Source organism: Moschus berezovskii, chromosome 21, assembly GCF_049115385.1.
Source record: "Moschus berezovskii isolate FMDL1 chromosome 21, NW_MosBer_1.0, whole genome shotgun sequence".
Classification (NCBI taxonomy): Eukaryota; Metazoa; Chordata; class Mammalia; order Artiodactyla; family Moschidae; genus Moschus; species Moschus berezovskii.
In genome coordinates, this window is record NC_142480.1 from 4328264 (window position 1) to 4337229 (window position 8966).

General features: G+C 56.9%; 1 long non-coding RNA gene across 1 annotated transcript; it reads right to left on the reverse strand.

The window, feature by feature from the left end:
• Nucleotides 1–2659: 2659 nt before the first annotated feature.
• On the reverse strand, nucleotides 2660–8294 carry LOC129550660 (uncharacterized). The gene is made up of 4 exons (XR_008684869.2): nucleotides 7860–8294; nucleotides 6854–6948; nucleotides 4041–4223; nucleotides 2660–3019 (listed from the first exon to the last, which is right to left on the reverse strand). It is a non-coding gene; the product is annotated as an uncharacterized LOC129550660 (long non-coding RNA).
• Nucleotides 8295–8966: the final 672 nt, after the last annotated feature.

Sequence of the window (8966 nt, forward strand, 5' to 3'; positions counted from 1 at the left end):
GCTGTTCCCTCTGCTGCTGCTGCTGCTGAGTCACTTCAGTCGTGTCCGACTCTGTGTGACCCCTTAGACGGAAGCCCACCAGGCTCCCCCGTCCCTGGGATTCTCCAGGCAAGAACACTGGAGTGGGTTGCCATTTCCTTCTCCAATGTGTGAAAGTGAAAAGTGAAAGTGAAGTCGCTCAGTCGTGTCCGACTCATAGCGACCCCATGGACTGCAGCCTACCAGGCTCCTCCATCCATGGGATTTTCTAGGCAAGAGTACTGGGGAGCTGCAATTCCCCTAGGTAACTTTTAGAAATTTCCATAGACAATTCTGGCTTGATGGTGCATTGGGAAGAAAACAGCAAAGGGGCAGAGAGCAGAGGCAGGGGGGCCTGGAGCAGAAGCAGGGAGGAGGTGAGGCATCCCAGGGAGGAGTGGGTGGTGAGCCCTGCCCTGTCCCACCTCCTGCCAATGCTGAGGCTGGGCTTCCCTGGGTGATGGAGGGGTAGAGATTATGGCAGTGTAGTTTGGTGGTCAAGGGGATGGTGACCCCAGAGCTTGCAGGGCTGGTCATGAGGGGTGATGGCACAGGAAGGGACTCTTGGGACTTTGATGTCACAGTCTGATTCAATTACACCCATTTTACAGGTGAGAAGACCGAGGCCCAGTGCAGGCAAGTGACTTCCCAGTGTTAACTTGGAGCCAGGATCCTGACAAGATCTGCATCCAGATTTGTGAAGTTTGTTTGCCTGGACCTTCTCCTGTGGGCTTAGATGTGGCACCCAGTTCCTGCCTGGTGCTCAGTAGGTAAGGGTGGTTGTGGTTTCACCCTTGGAATGGTGGGCCAGTCCCAGGGGAATCATGATGAGGAAGGCAGGGTGGGCTGGGGTCATGGGGGGCCGAATAACTACCCCAAGCTTTTCCCCGGGAAGCCAGTCCCTCAGCACATCTGTCTGGGAACCCTCAGCACGCTTGTGACCTGCTGCTGCATATTTGGATGTGTTTCTGAATGTAATGGGCCCTGTTGCTCATGGTTCTGTTTGCAGGTGCCCTCTGGAGCTGGGGGACGGATGGGGAGTGCCCAGAACCTGGGTGCTGTGGCCAGCAGTAACGGGGTCCTGGACTGTCAGGAGTGGGTGGTCTCCAGGTCCAGGTGAGTCAGGCTGCAGGCTTGCTGTGACTTCAGGATCCCTGGGGACCCTAACCAGCCATGGTTCAGCCTGAGGGAGCCCCCTACTCTAATGAGAACCTGATCTGGTCAGCACTTCGTATATACGTGAAACCTGCTTCCCTCACTCCATCTGCAAGATGGGTGCCCATTTTGTAGATGAGGAAACTGAGGCTCCGTGACAGTAAGTGGCAAAGGATGGGTTTGAACCTAAGTCCTCATCTGGGGCCCATACCCACCAGACCCCACTCTACCGGGTTTTCCGTTTGAAAGAACAGCACCCCTACAGCATCCCCTGGGCTTCCCTGGTGGCTAAGTTGGCCAAAGAATCCACCTGCAGTGCAGGAGATCACCTCCAGCACAAGAGACACAGGTTCGATCCCTGGGTTGGGAAGATCCCCTGGAGAAGGAAATGGCAACCCACTCCAGTCTTCTTGCCTGGAGGATTCCATGGACAGAGGAACCTGGTGGACTACAGTCCATGGGGTCCCAAGAGCTGGACACGACTTTAGCGACTAAACCACAGCATCCCCTACCAGGTGTATACACCCAGTTCCCCTTGAGAAGGCAAACTTATGCCTGTTTCCCAAAGTCACAGTCACTTTCCAGAGTGGAAATATTTTTCCAAAGGTGGAGTTTGCCCCCATCAAGGGACTCTGGAGAAGCGGAAGATTCCCAGGAGAAGGGGCTGGAGGTTTGAGGGTCTACCCCTACGGTTGTGCTCACCGAAGGTCTAAGCTGCGGGGGGCAGTCACTGACACTAGTCAGAGCAACCTCTCCGGACCTCAGTTTCCCCTCTGCCAGATGGGGGACTGTCCCTCTGGAGGGCTGTGGGGGGAGCTGCAGAATTGGGGGCTGGAGACGGGGTCCCCCACCCAAAACCCTGGGAAGAGGGTGGCTGCCTGCTCTCCTTTGCTGCAGAGCTGGGGAGAAAACCAAGCTGCCCCTCTCACCCCCACAGTCCCCCCAGCCCAGACCGAGGCGGTGGGCAGAATGCAGGCGAGAGGCTCTGGGGAAAACAGCATGAGTCAGCCGCCGGCCGGAGTGTGTCCTTCCCGGCTGAGAGCCGGCGGTGGCAGGTTTCATAGGTAATTATGTAATTTATGAGGCTCCCGCTCACGGCTGCTTCTGAGTCAGCCCGGCTGTGTCGTGACCAGGCGGAGGCTGGCAGAGCAAGGCGTAGGCACCGGCTCTGCCCCTGGGCCCTGGCCTCTCTGCTCTCGGGGGCTGGCAGCAAGGCCTGGCGGGATGGGGGGAGGGGGGCGGGCCGGCGGGCGCTGTCTCAGACCTGCAGCGTGTCCTTCTGTGGCCCTGGTTCATGTCAGGACGTGCGCTCGCAGGCATGGGAGTGGACAGCAGGAAGATGCTCTGTGTTCAGGGTGGGGGTGAGGGGCGGCTCTAGGGGAAAAAGCCCTAGTCTTTGTTTTGAAACCCTCCACTTAACAAATGCTGTCTCTGAACATACAGACACACACACGTGCATTTAGATTTTGATAACATGTATTTATTACTCAATTGGTCTGTACTTGGAGAGTATCTGAAGAGGAAGAGCAGGAATTCTTACATCTTCTAGCCAGCACTGTCACCTTCCAGAAACCCACTATCTGGTGGGACAGGGCCTGGCCACTGGCCTCGAGTCTGTCTCCCCTGAGCCCACACGGTCCTCCCCAGGGTCCAAGTGAAGGCTGGTCCGTCTGCGGCAGGACTGGACCCCTGGAGATCAGTCTGGGTCCCTCAAATGGTGGTGGGGCGGCGGGGGGTGCAGGGGCCTCCCCCAGCTTCCTGAGTGAGGCAGGCAGGGTGCTGTGCGCTGGTCTGCTGGGGCGTGGGTGCCCTCCGCCTGGTTCATCGCGGGGACCATGGTGCAGCCCTGTGAAGCAGGAGACAGGAAAGAACTGAGACTCCAAGACGGAGTCAGAGAAAGCAGTGGGGACCCCGCGCCCCCACCACCAGCCCAGTGTCGTCCCGGGATCCCTGGGCCCAGCTGGCTCCCCCGCCCTGCTCCCGACTCTGTTTCCTTCCCGGGCACCCACCGCCCTGGACAGGAAGCAGAGGGAAACACCAGCCCGAGGGCCCTGGGCTGTCAGACCGACCTCCCCTTCCTTCTTTCCACCGCTGCTTCTCCCAACCAGGCCCCCGCCCCACTCAAGCCCTTCTTCGATTTTCCCTGGCTGAAACCTGCCACAGACACCACCACACCCGTTAAGAGATAAATAAATAAAAGAGAAACAACGTCAACTGTGAAAGGCAGTCCAAAGCTGAATGTTTTCCGGCCTGAGTTAATTACACTTTAAATTGGCATGTTTACTGATGGGGGATTTCACGTTAGCAGAGACACCCCCTCCCCAACTGTTTGTACAGTGAAACTCCGCAGGCTGGCGGGCTCCCCCAGGCCTTGGCAGGCCCTGCCGCTCCCCTGCCAACGAGAGAGCATAACAGGAACATCTACTATTTTTGAGAAAACGAAGATACTGCAGATGGTGGAAAGCAGTATCCTGGATGCTTCTCCTACACCCCGGACTCTGCTGCACCTTCTCGGTGGCATCCTGCCCCATGGAGACCGGGGCACCGAAGTCAGGGCTCAGCCTGATCAGGGCCCCGCACGCTCACTGCAGCCCTCCCTGAGGGGCTTCCCTCCCTTTTCTATAGCCAGAGGGTGTGGGGTTGGCCTCTCCTTGGAGGTGGGGCATTTCGGGGAGGACTTAGGAGGCTCCATTCCATTCAGTCACTCAACAAACACTGCTTGAAACCCAAAGGAGCTACTCTGGCTAAAGTGGTCCTGACCCTCCTAACAGTGTGGGCTCCCTGAACCCTGTGTATCCTGGGCAGACCCCACCTCTGTTCCAGGCCCAAATGGAAGTCCAATAGTGCTCCTTCTGATGGGCACTTACCAGACCCAAAGAACGCATCCAGGGTCAGGTCAGGCTCCCCAGCTCACAGTCAGACTTCTCTAGGCAGAAGTCCTCCTTGTGGCCACCTCTGGCTCCGCCCTTGGCTCCCGGTTGGGGTCTACCCAAGACTCGGCTTGTGGGATGTCTACACACCAGGCACCTGCCGGGTGCCAGGTCGAGTGGCTGCAAAGGGAAGACATGGCCAACAGCATCGCATGGTGCCTTCCTGGGGTTGAGTTCCCACCCAGGCACAGGGGCCCCACAGCGACCACATCAGACACAGCCCCTGCTCCCATGGAGCTTGCAGGCTTTGCAAGGAGATACTTATTGATCAAAGACTCAGAAGATTGATATCTGACTGCAAATTGAGGTTCTGTATGGATCTGGCGTGGTGGATCTGGGAGGGCTTCCTGTAGGAAGTGGCATTGGAGCAGAGTCCAGGGGACTCATACTGGGCTAAATGAAAACAATCCTGCAGCACTCAGGGCGTGAGGTGGGCACTGAGATGCCTGCCTGCTCCCCCAGCCCAGCCTGCACTTCCTCAGGGTCCTTTCCCACCCCCAGCCTGGCACTCATTCCGTCAGGCAGGGGCAGCACAGCTGTGCACTCGTGAGCTCCTCTCCATTGCCGCCAGGATAATGTGAAAATGATGAACAAGTTTCCATCACACCCTTGCTTCTTGGCCCTTGAGCCCGTCCCCGCTGTGACAAATGGCCCCTCGGCCTCCGCAGGGTCTTTTCAGAGGCCTCGACTACAGAGCCTTGGCAGCACTCGGTGGAGATTTATGTCCATCTTCCCTGGATTCTTCTCAGTTTCTCTGCTTCTTTATTCCCTCAAAGAGCACGCTTTTATTTATTCATTCCACAAACGTCCTCCCCGTGCTCCTGTGTGCTTCCTCCTGGTAATAAAGACCTGATTCAACGCGCTCCCTGGTTGACCCCCTACTTTGCACTGGTGTCTGAGACCAGCTTCAGTCCAGCTCTTCACTGAACACCGACTGTGAGCTGGCCCGGGCTTCTAGAAGCTCTGTGGCAAGGCAGCAACGTCACCCCCACCACCCCTTGAGAACCAAGGTACTGAGTCCCACCTGGGATGCCCTCTCGCAGCCTTGGGGTGCTGGGTCACCGTGGTCACCCCCTGTCATTACCAAGAGGGAAACTGCTTATTTGCCAGAGATGGGTCTTGATCCCAAAGCCTGAGACCACCCTCAGGAAAAACAGCCACGACAAAGCACTCTGTCCCCTTGGACCTCAGTTTTCTTATCTGCACAAGGATGTGAGTAGACGGACAGAAGAGAAGGGGAATGAACTTAGGTCCTACTCAGCGCTGGGATTTGGGGTTGGGGGGCTTGGCATCCTCGAAGGCCCATGAGCACTGAGGCCTCTGTGGGTCCCCAGGGCTGCAGCAGGCACTGACTCTGGTGACTCGGGGTGCCAGTGAGGGTGGGGGAGAACACAGACGAGGGGGAGCCACGCCCACCCGGCAGAGCCCTGCGGCTGGCCTAGGTGCTCATTCCGACTAGATCTGTACTCACTCGGGGGCAAACAGAGCCATCACATACGCTCCAAGCTGCTCAACATGGCCTGGGTATTCAGATCCCCGCCATGCCCTGGGTCTTCCGATGGGGCGAGCGGCCCACCCTCTGGGCCAGGGGCAGTAGGGACTACACCCAACAGCAAACACCCCATTCCGGGAGGAACGGCACTAAATGCAGGTACCAGGTGGGTACGGGGACAACCATGAAAAGCATGGCAAGCTGAATGTTGGGAAAAGCCAGCCTACATCATCACGCAAAGAGCATTTGCAGCCGCGGGGGCCCTGGCCCACACAGGCACCAGAAAGTGGTGAGCGGCCCTGAGTTTGGACCCACAGCTGGTTCACTGACACAGTGCCTGGGCGGTGGCCCCAAGTCACTGACCCTCTGGCTCTGGGGTCCACTGTGCCCTTCCTCCTGGCCTCTGTGCGGACAGACATTTTCATTCAGTTTGTCAGATGAAAACAGGCCCTTTGTTTATTTTCTCGTCTCCTCGAACAATAGATAAACCGGTAATTTGGCTTTTAATGAAATTCTGCACCGAGCAGCGCAGGGTCGCCCGTCTTTGGGGCTGAAGTGAGGTTGGAAGCCGCACGCTGCCCAGTGCCTGGTGTCCTGGGCTGACACTTTGTCTCATGCATAATTCTCGAGTGGCGGCAATGTACCCAGTGCTGCTCCGCACAGCGGCCTGGGCGATGACGGGGCTCATTACTGCTGTGTTGCGGTGTGGAGATGGTTACATTGGAGCTATTAAATAAAGGCTAATGTTGCCTCCCATCCACCTACATACATTTAATGTATTCCAAAGATGTGTGGATGCATTAACAACAATTTTCATCTCCAAATGTCCCCATTCTCTCAGTTCTATGCATAAAATATTAGCCCCAACACTACGCCCCAGCCTGTTGCAGATGTCGTTCCCATAACACTCTGCTCTGGGTGCTGGAGAGCTGGCTCGAAAGTGGGGAGGGGGCTCAACTGGGATGTGTGGTTATACTTGGGCTTATCACTCCTTTGGGGGCCCTGGGGGCACTAGAAAGTGGAAAGAAGAGCCCAGACCCAACAGCAAACCCCTGACTCTCAAATGACATCCTGCAAGGGGCATACAAACACGGAAAATCAAACAGCTTTTAACAAATGTGAAGAAATTCTAAAATCCGATTACCATATTCATATGCTTATCACCACATCTTCTTGAGTGCCTTGGCACTTTCCTAGAGATTCACTTGATAAGGCCCCAGCCCTCAGGGAGTCGGTTAGTCAATCAACACTCACTCACCTTTCCTCTACTCTGGTCCTGGCCTGGATCCCAGGACTGGGGGCACAGCAGGGAACATGACAGAAAAACACTCCTGCCCTGAGAAATTTTACAATCTAAGGGGGAGAGAGAAAGAAAATATTAACATCCATTCAGTTTAATTTCATGTAATTTCAGATAAGCTAGGAAGACAGTATTACAGGAAGATGAAAGAGGTGGCTAGGAAGAGGTAGGGGCTAGACTGGGTGATCAGAGACAGCTTTGTCAAGCAAGCGACATCTCGTCACCTCTGGAATCCCAAACCCCTGTTCTAGAAAGGCGGCAACAATTGGTGGGGGAAGGGGGAAGCAGAAGACTCTGCTGAGGATCCCCAAAAAGGAGCATGAAGGGCATGCTTAGGACTCAACTCGATCAGAAAGATGGATGGACCTGAAAGGGGGATAAACTGTAAATTGTGGCAGGCAGAGAAGGAGTTGGGCCAGTCTGGGGCCCTGAGACACTAGTTACTGTTTTGGAGCTCAGCATGAGGGCAGGGGGATGCCAAAGAGGGGCTCTGGGCAGGACAGAGAGAGCCAGACTGTACTCTGGAAGGTTCTCCCTGCCAAAAGGAAGAGAAGGGAGCCTGGAAGGAGATCCAGGTTTGGGGGGGGGGGTGTCTGTGCAGTGGTCCAGGCCAGAAAGAGTGGTCCCTCCAGCAGGGCTGTGACTGGGGGCCTGGAGAGGGAGCATGATGATCCCATGAGAAGGAGGAATGTCTGTAGAACTTAGAGGCCTGAAGCTCCATTGGCGCAGTCACTGCTGGTCTTCCTGGAACTGGGGCCACCCTTCTGTGCCCTGGGCACAGAGAGGCCATGGGCCGGAAGAGGAACCAATGGGGGGAAAGCATGCCCAGAGAGGAGATGTCAGAGGTTAAGGATGTTGCTTCATGGGGGTAGGAATGATGCCTGTGTCAGAAGGGGCTTCCGGTAGCCCAGGAGGCAAATAACAAACACCAAACAGCCCGAGGTCATCCTGTGGAGGCGCTCACCTTTCCAGGGGCCCTGGACTCTTCCCAGGCCCTGGGTGATCCTGCCGTGCGGGGTCTGGGCAAGGTCGGGGTGGGGTTGGGGGATGCCAACATGAAGGAAGAATGCGGGTAAGCCTAACCCGGCACCCTGGTGGTGCGGCAGTCAGGGGCCGCGGGAGCCAGGCAGGGGGTCCAGTCCGTGCTGTTCTCAGGAACTCTCCAGAATGGATGCAGCTGGAAAACGAACAAGCCAGTGGCTTGTCCTACATCAAGTCCCCGGGTCAACCTGTATGGAGGCTTCGGAATCAGCACGGGAGGCGTCCAAGGTGGGATTCGATATCGGAAAGAGGTTGACTGTATAATATTCATCGTTTAGAAAAGTGAACACCTCACAGGCAACCTATCTCAGGTACCACTGAACAGGGTTGACTGCAGACAGAGGCTGCTTCCCCAGACGTCCCCGCCCCAACTTCACAGCCCCGCCCACAACCCCGCCCTGACCTCGCAGCCCCGCCCACAAATGAATCAGCACGTGCTTGGCCTTCGAGGACACCGGACACTGGCGAGCGTGCGGGAGGCATGCAAGGCGGGATTTGATGCCGAAGAGAGGCCGACCGTGTATTGTGCGTCATGAAGAATGCGAACTGGCCACGGGCAACCTCTCCTCAAGCATCAAGCGGAGCAGCACGCACGGCAGGCAGACAGGCCGACCCTGGGGCTCTCCTCCAAGGGGGTTGTCCCTCTGGGTCTCGGCATTGGGACACGAGGGGAAGTGGCTGGGACACACGCTCAGCTGCAGGCCATACACAGGGTCTGCCCTAGGCGGGAGGCCTTGCAGAGTGACAGGTGCGGGCCAGGTGGGGGCCCTGCAGGGACCTCTGTGATTCAGTGGCACTGGGCCTGGACAGAAGACTGAATCCGAGCCGTTCATCACACACCAAGCAAAGGCTTCATTGTCAGCCTCCCTGGGCGAGCCCCGCCTCCTCCCAAAGTCAGCCTGCCCTCCAGGAAGCTCTTGCAGGATGGGTGTGGAGCCCATGCATTCACATACCCTGGATGGGGCGGGCTTCAGGCCTGGCCCTGCGCACGAGGGGTTGGTGGTACAGAAAACAGGCCATCTGTGTTATA